The sequence below is a fragment of the Tursiops truncatus genome, chromosome 15, assembly GCF_011762595.2.
Source record: "Tursiops truncatus isolate mTurTru1 chromosome 15, mTurTru1.mat.Y, whole genome shotgun sequence".
NCBI lineage: Eukaryota > Metazoa > Chordata > Mammalia > Artiodactyla > Delphinidae > Tursiops > Tursiops truncatus.
The window spans coordinates 35,150,323-35,162,373 of NC_047048.1; the positions used below are offsets into that span (position 1 = coordinate 35,150,323).

Consider the following 12,051-nt stretch of genomic DNA (forward strand, 5'->3'; position numbering starts at 1 on the left):
GACCCTGAGCCGTGGAGGGAGGAGCAGAGGGGCCTCCTGGCCTCTGTCATGTGACAGATACCCACCTGGCCCCTGTGGTTTCCAACATCCTGTGGGCGGCCTGCTCTCAAATGCCTTCGCTGCACCTCTGGCCAGGGCTGCAGCCGCCAGTCTGCACTCTGCCGGCCTGAAGCCTCAGCAGGCTTCTCCAGGGTAGCCACCGTGTGTCCCCCCAGCACCTGGCGAGCGCTGATGGAAGGACAGAGGGAGTGAGGGGGGAATGGGAGCATGGCATTCTATGAAGCACTTCTGATCTGCCGCCTTGGTACCCTCCCCTCCATCACCCATGCGGCTCTTGAGGACAGGCTAATACAAGCACATGCCCCGCCCCCTCCCAACTCCCCTCACACACAAGCTGCTACATGCACTTGAACCTACTACTCTCCTGCTCTACAACCATTGCTGGCTCCCACCTGCTCACTGAGAAAATCTGAGGCCCCATCACTTTGCTCCCACCTCGTCATCTGCTTCTCTCAGTGGCTTCACATGAGGTGGTTTGCTCCCTGTCACCAGAGTCTGTCCTGTATTTTTCCTCTATTGTAACTTTTCTCATGTTGTTCACTCTGGGCTGTGTCCTTCCCCATCAATGCAGCGCATGTGCTGAGGTCCACCTCCAGGGGCCTGAGTGAACTGCCACATTCTGCTGTTTCAGGTGCAGCTGACCTGCCTTGGGGGCCCTTGAGTTGGGAAGACACTGTGGAGTACAGCTGGGGCAAAGGTGCCTGTTGGGTGCTAGAGAGAAGGAAAGCAAGGGCGGTTAGAAGAAGGGGTGAGGAGGGCCACACACCGTATCAGAGCATGCCAGCCTAGAGTGGCAGGACGCAGTTCCAGCCCCAGCGAGGTCAGCTGCCTGCTGTGTGGCCTTAAGGAAGTCACTGAATGCCCCCACGCTTGCCTGGTTTCCCTACCACCCCCCAAAAAGCAAAGGTCTGCTGATGGTGAGTCTGTTTTCCTTTGTGGCCTCGGTTGGACCACTTTCCCCTGAGCATCAGGTCTGCAGGGGCACTCAGTCCTTGAAACAAGACCCTGGCATCACCCTTGCCTCTGACTTACAGGGTGGTGACAAAGCCAGAGAGCTGGCCCGAGGCAGCTACAGCTCACTGATTTGTCTGTAAGGCTGTTGGCTTTTGAAATCAGACAGGAAGGAGGGTTGAGGTGGAGCCCAGCACAGGAAGAGGTGAGGAGCCCCGGCTGCCGTGACAGCCGGTGGGCTCGGGGGAGTGCGGGAGCTGGCAGGCCGCGGCCCTGCTGCCCTGCACGGTAATCACCTCCTGATCCCTCCAGACAGGGCTTCACTCCTGCCCTGGACAGATCCTGACGGCTCGGGGACCAGCTGACCAGCCACAGAGATTCCCAGGACATCCTCACACCCACCCAGCTGCCTCTGTCCACTGGAGCAGGGCTGAGCCCAGGAGCGCTGGGATGGACGCCCTCGGCCCCCCAGCATTGGCATCCCTGGAGCAATGAGGCCCGGGAGGTAAGTTGAGTCCAGACTGTCTCAGTACAGGATGGGGGAGAAAGAGGAGACAGCTGGCAGAAAGGACCATGACTTTGAAGGCCTGAGCCACTCTGTGGAGTGGTGGCTGGGGCAACTCCAGGAAGGTGTCCCCATGGGTGCCAGGAGCTGCTGGGAAGGACTAGATAACGGTGTGAAATAAGCAAACAGGTGCCTAAGGACAGCCCACAATGGGCTAAGGCGACAAAGCCCAGCACCCCAGGTACCAATGATGGGACAGGAGGAGCAGGAAGTAGCTGGAAAGTGCTGCAGGCAGGCAGAGGTGAGGTTGAGCAGTGCAGCCCAGTGGTTAAACTTGGAATCAGCAGACCTGGGCACTATCCTAGCATCCCCTTTCCTCCCTTAAGATGGAGGGGACAATACCAGACCTGCCCAGGGTCCTGAGGACCAAGGGAGGTGGTGCAGGTGGGGTTGGGTCTATCACCCAGTGCCTGCTCCATAAATGTCACCCTCATGTTGGGTGAGCAGTCCCCAGGGTCCTCTCCCAGCTGCACCCTCGGATGGAGGTGAGGTTCATCATTCTGAGAGGGACGGTAATCACAGAGGCTTTCTCAGAAGAGGCACCATAGAGCTGGTTCAGGGTGGCTATTGGTCATAGGGCCCTCCCCTGTGGCCAGGCTCCTGGGTCCCAGGGTTTTTCCCTGTCCCCTCAAAGGACGCACATGCTTTCCCTGAGCCCTAGGGCTCACCCTTGGCCATTACAGGGAAACCTGCAGCTGGCTCCCAGGTGGGGGTGCAGGCTGGGCACCTCCTCCTCTGTCCCAGGTGTGCCAGGATCCCCAGGGTTGAGCCTGTCCCGGTCCCCAAGAGGGTTCCAGGGCAGTGAAGTTAGGAGAGCTGTGTCTCACGGTGAAGGCACTGCTTCCTCCCTCTGGGAAAGGCTGTTTGGTCTCAGGTGGTCAGCGGTCATGGTTGGGGGGGCCACCTAAAAGGGCTGAGAACTGAAGTCTCGGGCCCTGGGGGGCAGGGGTGGGAGTCAGGAGACAGGAACATCTGAGAAGCTGTGGCCTGGGACACGGGCAGCCCAGGAGGGAGGGCAGCACTGCAGGCCCCACAGTCACCAAGTGCAGGTGGGCAGAGCAGAGGCCGGTTGCTCTCACACAGGCCTGGCAGACGGGACTGGGGCCCCTGGAAGGATAGCATAGGACAAGCTGGACCTTGTTGGCAGAGACAATGAGGAAATCGGGGCCTGGGCCTCAGGGATGAGACAGAAGCCCAGCTGTGGAGCCTGAGGGACAGGGTCTGAGTGATTCCAGCACAAGGGCACGCAGGTCCTTAGCTGTGTCCTGCCCCATGGATGAAGCACTGGAGGATGCATGGGAGCGGGGAAGCCCTACTCCAGGGAGGTGGCCGTGGAACCCCGGTCCTGTGTCTGGCCTTGCCCTGCCCGCTACAGCACAGACCCTCTGCAGACTGACCGCCCTCTGGCCCTAAAAGCCCCCAAGGCAATCCAAGGCCCACCCGCTCTCAGTCTTCTTCCCTTTAAGCTGGGCTCTCAGGCTTCCTGCTGCTCACCGGAGACTGTCTACACTGGGCAGGGTCTACCTGGCTGTCCCTGGTGGCATGTGTGGCCACCGGATGTCATCCTGCTCAGAAGTCTGTGGTAGGTTCCACCCTGTGAGGGTGGCATCTGGGGCTGTAAGCAGGGCTGTCCACACAGGTGGCCAGGTAGCCACCCTCAGCCACTGCTGGCCCTGGGAGGTCATGGGAATGGTGTGGCTCCTGGGCCAACTGCTGGGGTCTCCTCTTCTGTTCTTGTTGGGACAAGGTGTCCAAAGGTGAAGGCCAGGCTGGGGGGGCTCTTATCTGAGTGGGGCCTGAGTAGGGGTGCCAGATAACAGAACACCCTGTTAATATTTAATCTCAGATAAAGAATGAGTTTTGTTTTTTTTAAGTATAAGTATGTCCCAAGTAGTACATAAGATATACTAGAAGAATTATTTGTTGTTTGTCTGAAATTCAAATTTCACTGGCTGTCCTGTATCTTAATTTGCTAAATCTGGCAACCCTAGGCGAGGTCAGTGGGGCAAGAAAGATGGGTGTCTGATCAGGAGGGAATGTTGGCCCCACTGCTGAGTGGCTGCTAGGACCCAGAGGCAAGGAGCTCGCCCTCCCACCTTCCCAGGCACACTCAGGCCGGCCTCTTCCTCCTGCTCACTCTCGCCTTCTGCAGTCGCTTCTTTGTCACTTTCCTAGCCTCTCTCTGGCCCAGTGGTTCTCAACTCTGGCTGCTCATTAGAATCACCTGGGTAGCTTTAAAATGCATCCATGTAGGGGCTCTACCCCAGACCAGTGAAATCTCTGCGCAGTTGGGCTAAGCGGTGGCTTTTTTAAAATAGCGCTCCATAGAATGACCATAAAATCCAGCAATTCCACTTCTGGGTATACACCCAAAAGAGTTGAAAGCAGAACCTTGAACTGCTATTTGTACTCCCACGTTCACAGCAGCATTATTCACAAGAGCCAAAAGGTGGAAACAACCTAAGTACAATATCTATTGACGAATGGATGAATAAACAAAATGTGGTCCATCCATAAACTGGAATATGATTCAGCCTTAAAAAGGAATGAAATTCTAGTACCTGTTACAACTTGGATGAGCCTGGAAAACATTATGCTCAAAGAGGCCAGATGCAAAGGGACAAATACTGTGTGATCCCACTTACATGAGGTACCTAGAGTTGTCAGATTCATATAAACAGAAAGTGGTTACCAGGGGCTGGGGAGTCAGTGCTTAATGAGTACAGAGTTTCCATTTGGGAGGATGAAAAAGTTCTAGAGGTGGATGGTGGTGATGGTTGCACAACATTGTAAATGTACTTAATGTCACTGAATTGAATGCTTAAAAAATAGTTAAAATAGTAAATTTTGTTAGGTATATTTTACCACAATAAAAATTTTAAATTAAAAAAATATTTAGTGCTCCAGACAATGTCCTGCCAGAGCTGAGAGGCACTGAGCCTGGCCCTTCTTCAACATGGTCCTGCATACTCCTGGCCACCACCCCACCCCCACCAAAGCATAGTCTGTTACTTGGTGGGTGTACCTGGACATCCTATGCAGGAGGCTGTGTCCAGCCCTGGGCCACACCCTGACATTGCCCTGAGAGCAGGACAGAGGCCTGAGTGTCCCAGCTCATGCACTAAGAGGCTGCAGTAACAGTGCTTCATTTTGGTTTACATACATTTGAACTTTTAGATAGCTGCTAGCATAACGTTCTCTAAATTGAGGTATAACTTAGACAGTAAAGTGAGCTCAATGGATTTTTATATATGTGTATGCCTGTGTGTACACCATCCAGATTAAATTAGATAGAAGTTTACAGCACCCTAGAAGGCTCCCTCATGCCCCGTCCAGTCAGAACCGCCTCCAAGTGTAACTACTACTTTGACTTCTATCTTTTCAGATTGGTTTGGCCTGACTTTAAACTTCCTACAAATGGAATCACAAGAGTGTATCTCTTTTGCATCAGACTTCTTTCACTCACAATGTCTGCGAGACTCAGCCATAGTGTCGAGGATATCAGTAGCTTATTCTGTTTCTTTATAATGTAGGATTTGATTGTATGAACATTCCAAAAAAAATCTCAATCTTTTGTTGATGGACATTGGTTGTTTCCACTCTTCTGGAGTTTATGAATAAAGCTGCTATAAATATTCTGATCTGGGTTTTGGTGGACATAAACACTCGTTTCTGTTGGGTATATACCCAGGAGGGAAATTACTGGGTCACAGAAATATGCATATTTAGTCTTATCATTACCAAACATTTTTCCAGAGTGATCTTAATTTTCATTTTCTGATTACTAATGATATTCTCTGCAGTGACATTCTTTCAAGTTTTGGCTCAGTTTATCATCAGATGTCTGTTTCTTACTGATTAAGGTGTTGGGGATGTTGTCTCCTAGTCAATGGTTTGCTTTTTCACCTTTTAATGCTGTCTTCTAATGAACAGATATTCCTAATTTTAATGAATCTCAATATATTGTTCTTTTCTTTCATGGTTAGTGCTTTTTGTGTTCTGTTTAATCTTTACGTAGACCAAGTTCAAAAAGATATATATATATATTTTTTTTTGCGGTATGTGGGCCTCTCACTGTTGTGGCCTCTCCTGTTGCGGAGCACAGGCTCTGGATGTGCAGGCCCAGCGGCCATGGCTCATGGGCCCAGCCACTCTGCGGCATGTGGGATCTTCCCGGACCAGGGCACGAACCCGTGTCCCCTGCATCAGCAGGCGGACTCTCAATCACTGCGCCACCAGGGAAGCCCTAAAAAGATATTTTATCCTGTATTTTTTCTAAGGCTTGACTGTGTTAGCATTCACATTTAGATAGATCTATGATCCAGCTTGAATTAATGTTTTGTGTATGGTGTGAAGTAGAGGTCAGGGTTCACTTTTCCCATATGAATATCCCATTAGCCAGCACAATTTAATGCCCACTGAATTGCATTGGAGGCCTTGTTATAAATCAGGTGCCCATATATGTGTGGGTCTGTTTCTGGACCGTCTATTCTAGTGCACTGGTCTATTTGTCTGCCCTTGTACCAATACCTATAGCTCTATACTAAGTCTTGATATTGTGTAGTGTAAGTCCTCAGGCTTTGTTCTTCTTCTTCAAGATTATTTTGTCTATTTCAGGGTCTTTTGTTTATGTTTTAGAATCAGCTTACCAATTTCCACCCTCCCCACTGCCCTCCAAAAAGCCTGCTGGGATTTTGATTGGTATGTCAATCTATAGATCATCTTAATAATACTGAGTCTTTCAATCCACGAATATGGCAAATCCCTACTTTAGGTCTTCTTTAATTTCTCTTAGTATTGTTTCATAGTTTTCAATGTGGAGGTCATGCAAATTTTTTTGCTAGATTTATTCTTTTTTTAATATTTATTTATTTATTTGGCTATGCTGGGTCGTAGGTGCAGCACGCAGAATCTTTGTTGCAGCACGTGGGATCTTTATTTGCGGCATGTGAACTCTTAGTTGCAGCACGTGGGATCTAGTTCCCTGACCAGGGATCAAACCCAGGCCCCCTGCATTGGGAGCGTGGAGTCTTAGCCACTGGACCACCAGGGAAGTCCCTAGATTTATTCTTATATATTTGATTTTTTAAATGGTATTTAAAATTTTTACTTTTGACTTGAGTGTTGCTAGTACGTAGAAATATAACTGATCTTTTTGTGTGTTGATCTTGTGTCCAGAAACCTTGTTAAGTTCATGTATTAGTTCTAATAGTTCTATTGTAGATTCTTTTGGATTTTCAAAGTATACAGTCATGTCAACTGTGAATAGTGACAGTTTTATTCTTTCCTTTTCCAATCTTGATGTCTTTTATTTCTTTTATTTGCCCTATTGCACTAGCACCTACTTAAAAAAAAAACAAAACCATCAACTAGAAGAGGTCACCCCTGGGGAGTGGAAATGAGGTATATACTTTACTTACTTTTGTATTATTTAAATGATTTTAATGTTTTACTTTTATAATTCTATAAGTAATCTATTTAAATGAGGGGAAGCAATACACATTAGTTACCAAAATCTAAGCAATCAAAATTCACAAAATAAGAAATAATTCCTCAATCCCACTGTCAAATATTTCCAGCTAATCTCTAGCCAGACAAAAACAGTATCCTATTTTCTTTTTAAAACATAAAGGTATCCCATCATAATTCTCCTCTGCACATTGAGTTTTTTCCCCACACAAAAATACATTGTAGGGCTTCCCTGGTGGCATAGTGGTTAAGAATCTGCCTGCCAATGCAGGGGACACGGGTTCGAGCCCTGGTCTGGGAAGATCCCACAGGCTGCAGAGCAACTAAGACACACATTATAATCAAACCTTCAAAAAACAATCTTGAAATCAGCAAGAGAGGAAGAAAATCATCACACACAAGGGATCCTCAATAAGATTATCAACAGACTTCTCATCAGAAACTTTGGAGGCCAGGAAAGAGTAGGCTGACATATTCAAATTGCTCAAAGAAAAAAACCTATCAACCAGGAGTCTTACATCCAGCAAAACTGCCCTTCAAAATTAAGGGAGGGGCTTCCCTGGTAGCACAGTGGTTGAGAATCCGCCTGCCAGTGCAGGGGACACGGGTTTGATCCCTGGTCCAGGAAGATCCCACATGCCACGGAGCAGCTAGGCCCGTGAGCCACAACTACTGAGCCTGCGCTCTAGAGCCCATGAGCCACAACTACTGAAGCCCGTGCATCTAGAGCTCATGCTCCTCAACTAGAGAAGCCACCACAATGAGAAGCCTGCAAACTGCAAAGAAGAGTAGCCCCCACTCGCCACAACAAGAGAAAAGCCCACGCACAGCAACAAAGACCCAATGCAGTCAGAAACAATAAATAAAATAAAATAATAAAATTAATAAATTTATTTTTAAAAAATTAAGGGAGAAATTAAGACATTCCCAGATAAACAAAAGCTGAGGGAGTTCATGACCATGACCTTCCCTGCAAGAATGCTCAGGGGAGTCCTGAGCACTAGACAGTAGTAACTCAAAGTCATATGGAGAAATAAAGATCTCAACAAAAGTCAACACATGGGCAATTATAAACGCTAGTAACAATGGTTTATAACTGCACTTTTTGTTTTCTACATGATTTAAGATACTATTATATTTAAAGAAAAAAACCAATTATTAGTGTACAAGCTAATATTACTATATCTTTGGTTTGTAACTTCAAATTTTGTTTTCTACATAATATGAGACTAAAGAATTTTTTTAATTATTAGTTTATGTTTGGGGGGCACACAATGTATAAAGGTGTAATACTGTGACATCAACAACCAAAAGGGGTGGGGACAGAGCTGTAAAGGAGCAAAGTTTTTGTTTGTTATTGAAGTTAAGCTGGTATAAATTTAAATTAGAGTATTATAACTTTAGGATATTAAATGTAACCCATGGTAACCACAAAGAAAATAACTAAAATATATACACAAAAGGAAATGAAAAAGGAATTTTAACATTTCAGTACAAAAAATCAACTAAATACAAAAGAAGACGGTAATGCAAGAAATGAGGGGGGGAAAAGGCAGAATAAAAACAAATAGCACAATGACAGAAGTAAGGCCCTTCTTATCAGCAATTACTTTAAACGTAAATGGGTTAAACTCTCTAATCAAAAGACAGAGATTGGCAGAATGGAGAAAACTGCGTGATCCAACTACAGGATGTCTATGAGAGACTAACTTTAGATCCAAAGACACAAATAGGTTGAAAATGAAAGGACAAAAAAAGATATTCCATGGGGAGTTCCCTGGTTGCCTAGTGGTTAGGATTCCGGGCTTTCACTGCTGTGGCTCGGGTTCAATCCCTAGTTGGGGAACTGAGATCCCACAAGCCGTGCAGCATGGCCCCACCCAAAAAACCTAAAAACTACATTCCATGACAATAGTAACCAAAAGAGAGCAGGGGAAGCTATACTGATATCAGACAAAAAAGGCTTTAAATCAAAAAAGGTTACAAGAGACAAAGAAGGACACTTTATATTAATAAAAGATTTGAAACAGCAAGAAGATATAACAATTATAAACATTATATACCTAATGAAAGACCATTAAAACATATGAAGCAAAAACTGACAGGACTGAAGGGAGAAATAGTTCCACAATAATAGTTGGATACTTTAATAACCCACTCACAATAATGCATAGAACAACCAGACAGAAGACAAATAATGAAATAGAAGTCTTAACACAATTAGATCTAACAGACACATACAGAATACACTACCCAACAAGAGAATATTCTTTTCAAATGCACATGGGATTTTAACAGAGCTGACCATATGTTAGGCTACAAGTTAAGTCTTTAGAGATTTTAAAATATAGATATTATACAAAGTATCTTCTCTAACCACAGTGGGATGAAGTTAGAAATAAATAACAGAAGAAAACCTGGAAAATGCATGAAATTGCAGAAATTAAACAACAGACTATTTTTTTAAAATTTATTTTATTTTTATTTATTTTTGGCTGCGTTGGGTCCTTGCTGCAGAGCGCAGGCTCCCTCCAGTTCCGGCAAGCGGGGGCCACTCTTCACTGAAGTGCACGGGCCTCTCACCACAGTGGCCTCTCCTGTCACAGAACACAGGCTCCAGGCACTCGGGCTTCAATAATTGCAGCGCGTGGGCTCAGCAGCCATGGTTCACAGGCCCCAGAGCATAGGCTTAGCAGCTGTGGCACACAGGTCCAGTCACTCCGTGGCACGTGGGAGCCTCCCAGACCAGGGCCCAAACCCAGGTCCCCCGCATTGGCAGGCGTACTCCCAACCACTGTGCCACCAGGGAAGCCCAAACAACACACTTTTAAATCACTAATGTATTAAGGGAGAATTCACAAGGAAAATTTAAAAATACTCAGAGATGAATAAAAATGAAAACATAACATGCCAAACTTATGGGACACAGTGAAAGTGGTGCTAAGGGAGGAAACTGATAGCTATAAGTATTTATATTAAAAAATGGGAAAGATCTCAAATCAACAACCTAACTTTACAACTTAAGAAAACTAGAAAAAAAAGAACAAACTAAACCCAAAACTAGCATAAGGAAGGAAATAATAAAAATAAAACAGAAAATAGAAAAATGATAGAGAAAAATCAATGACACCAAAAGCTGGTTCTTCAAAAAGATTAATAAAATTGACAAATCTTTTGCTAGATGGACTAAGGAAAAAGAGAGACGACTTAAATTACTAAAACTAGAAAAGAGGGACTTCTCTGGCAGTCCAGTGATTAAGACTCTGTGCTTCCAATGCAGGGAGCGTGGGTTTGATCCCTGGTCAAGGACCTAAGATTCCACATGTCATGTGGTGCAGCCAAAAATATATATATATATATTCACTAGTGAATTCTACCAAACATTTAAAGAAGTAATACCAATCCTTCTCAAAATTTTCTGAAAAGTTGAAAAGGAGAGAACATTTCCCAACCCATTCTATGAGGCCAGCATTACCCTGATACCAGAGCCAAACAAAGACACTATAAGAAAAGAAAAATATAGATGTCCCTTATGAGCACTGATGCAAAAATCTTCAACAAAAACCAAATGGAATTTATTCACGGAATACAAGGATGGTTCGACATAGGAAAATCAACCAATGTAATATGCCACGTAAACAAAAGGAAGGAAAAAACCCACATGAACATCTCAACTGACACAGAAAAAGCATTTGACAAAATTGAACATCCCTTCATTATAAAAACACTCAGTGGGCTTCTCTGGTGGCGCAGTGGTTGAGAGTCCGCCTGCCGATGCAGGGGACACGGGTTCGTGCCCCGGTCCAGGAAGATCCCACATGCCGTGGAGCGGCTGGGCCCGTGAGCCGTGGCTGCTGAGCCTGCGCATCCGGGGCCTGTGCTCCACAACGGGAGGGGCCACAACAGTGAGAGGCCCGCGTACCACAAAACAAACAAACAAACAAAAAAACAGTAAGCTAGGAATAGAAGGAATTTATCTCCACATAATAAAAACCTGCAGCAAACATCATACTCAATGATGAAAGACTGATAGTGATTCCTCTAACATTGGGAACCAGGTAAGGATGCCTGCTTTCACCACTTCTATTCAATATAGTACTGGAAGTTCTAGCCAGAGCAATTAGGTAAGAAAAAGAAACTGAAGGGGAAAAAATGAAATTTCTATCCAAAGAAGATTGGTAAAATTATTATGGCCAAGTTATACAGTGGAAAATTATGTGGCCATAAAAGGCCACACAGAAAAGTCATCCAAATTGGAAAGGAAGAAGTAAAATCATCTGTTTGCAGATATGATTTTTTATGCAGAAAATCCTAAAGGTTCCACAAAACAATTGTTAGAACTAATAAGTGAATTCATCAAAGTAGCAGGATACAAAGTCAACACACAAAATTCACCTTCATTTCTATACATGAACAATGAACAACCTGAAAAGGACATCACAAAAACGATTCCATTCACAATAACATCAAAAAGAATAAAATGCTTAGGAATTAACTTAACCAAGGAGGTAAAAGACCTGTACAATGAAAGCTACAAAACACTGCTGAATTAAAGAAGACATAAATTAATGGAAACACATCCCATGTTCATGAACTTGAAGACTTAATATTGTTAAAATGTCAATACTACTGAAAGCTAGCTACAGACTCAGTGCAATCCCTATCAAAATCTCAATAACATTTTTTTTTTGCAGAAATATAAAAACCCAACTTAAAATTCACATGGAATTTCAAGGCACCTCAAATAGCCAAAACAATCTTGAAAAAGAACAAAACTAAATAAGAACCTGCCGTATTAAAAAAAAAAAAAAAAAAAAAGAACAAAACTAGAGGACCCACACTCCTTTTTTTTTTTTTTTTTTTTTTTGCGGTACGCAGGCCTCTCACTGTTGTGGCCTCTCCCGTTGTGGAGCACAGGCTCCGGACATGCAGGCTCAGTGGCCATGGCTCACGGGACTAGCCGCTCCGCGGCATGTGGGATCTTCCTGGACCGGGGCACGAACCCG

At 45.2% G+C, this 12,051-nt stretch overlaps 1 protein-coding gene and 1 long non-coding RNA gene across 2 annotated transcripts in view; one reads left to right on the plus strand and one right to left on the minus strand.

Annotated features, from left to right (window-relative positions):
• LOC109549596 (uncharacterized) overlaps window positions 1-12,051 on the minus strand; it is a 36,427-nt gene that overhangs the window by 2,914 nt on the left and 21,462 nt on the right. Inside the window, exons 4-5 of the long non-coding RNA XR_012326463.1 lie at window positions 496-771; window positions 66-228 (exon numbers count right to left, since the gene is read on the minus strand). This is a non-coding gene — a long non-coding RNA (uncharacterized lncRNA). The remainder of the gene's footprint in view (window positions 1-65; window positions 229-495; window positions 772-12,051) is intronic.
• The window catches only part of NLRC3 (NLR family CARD domain containing 3), a 32,664-nt gene continuing 26,420 nt past the window's right edge, over window positions 5,808-12,051 (plus strand). The window contains exon 1 of the mRNA XM_033839515.2: window positions 5,808-6,979. The gene's annotated coding sequence lies outside the window, so the exon portion shown is untranslated. The remainder of the gene's footprint in view (window positions 6,980-12,051) is intronic.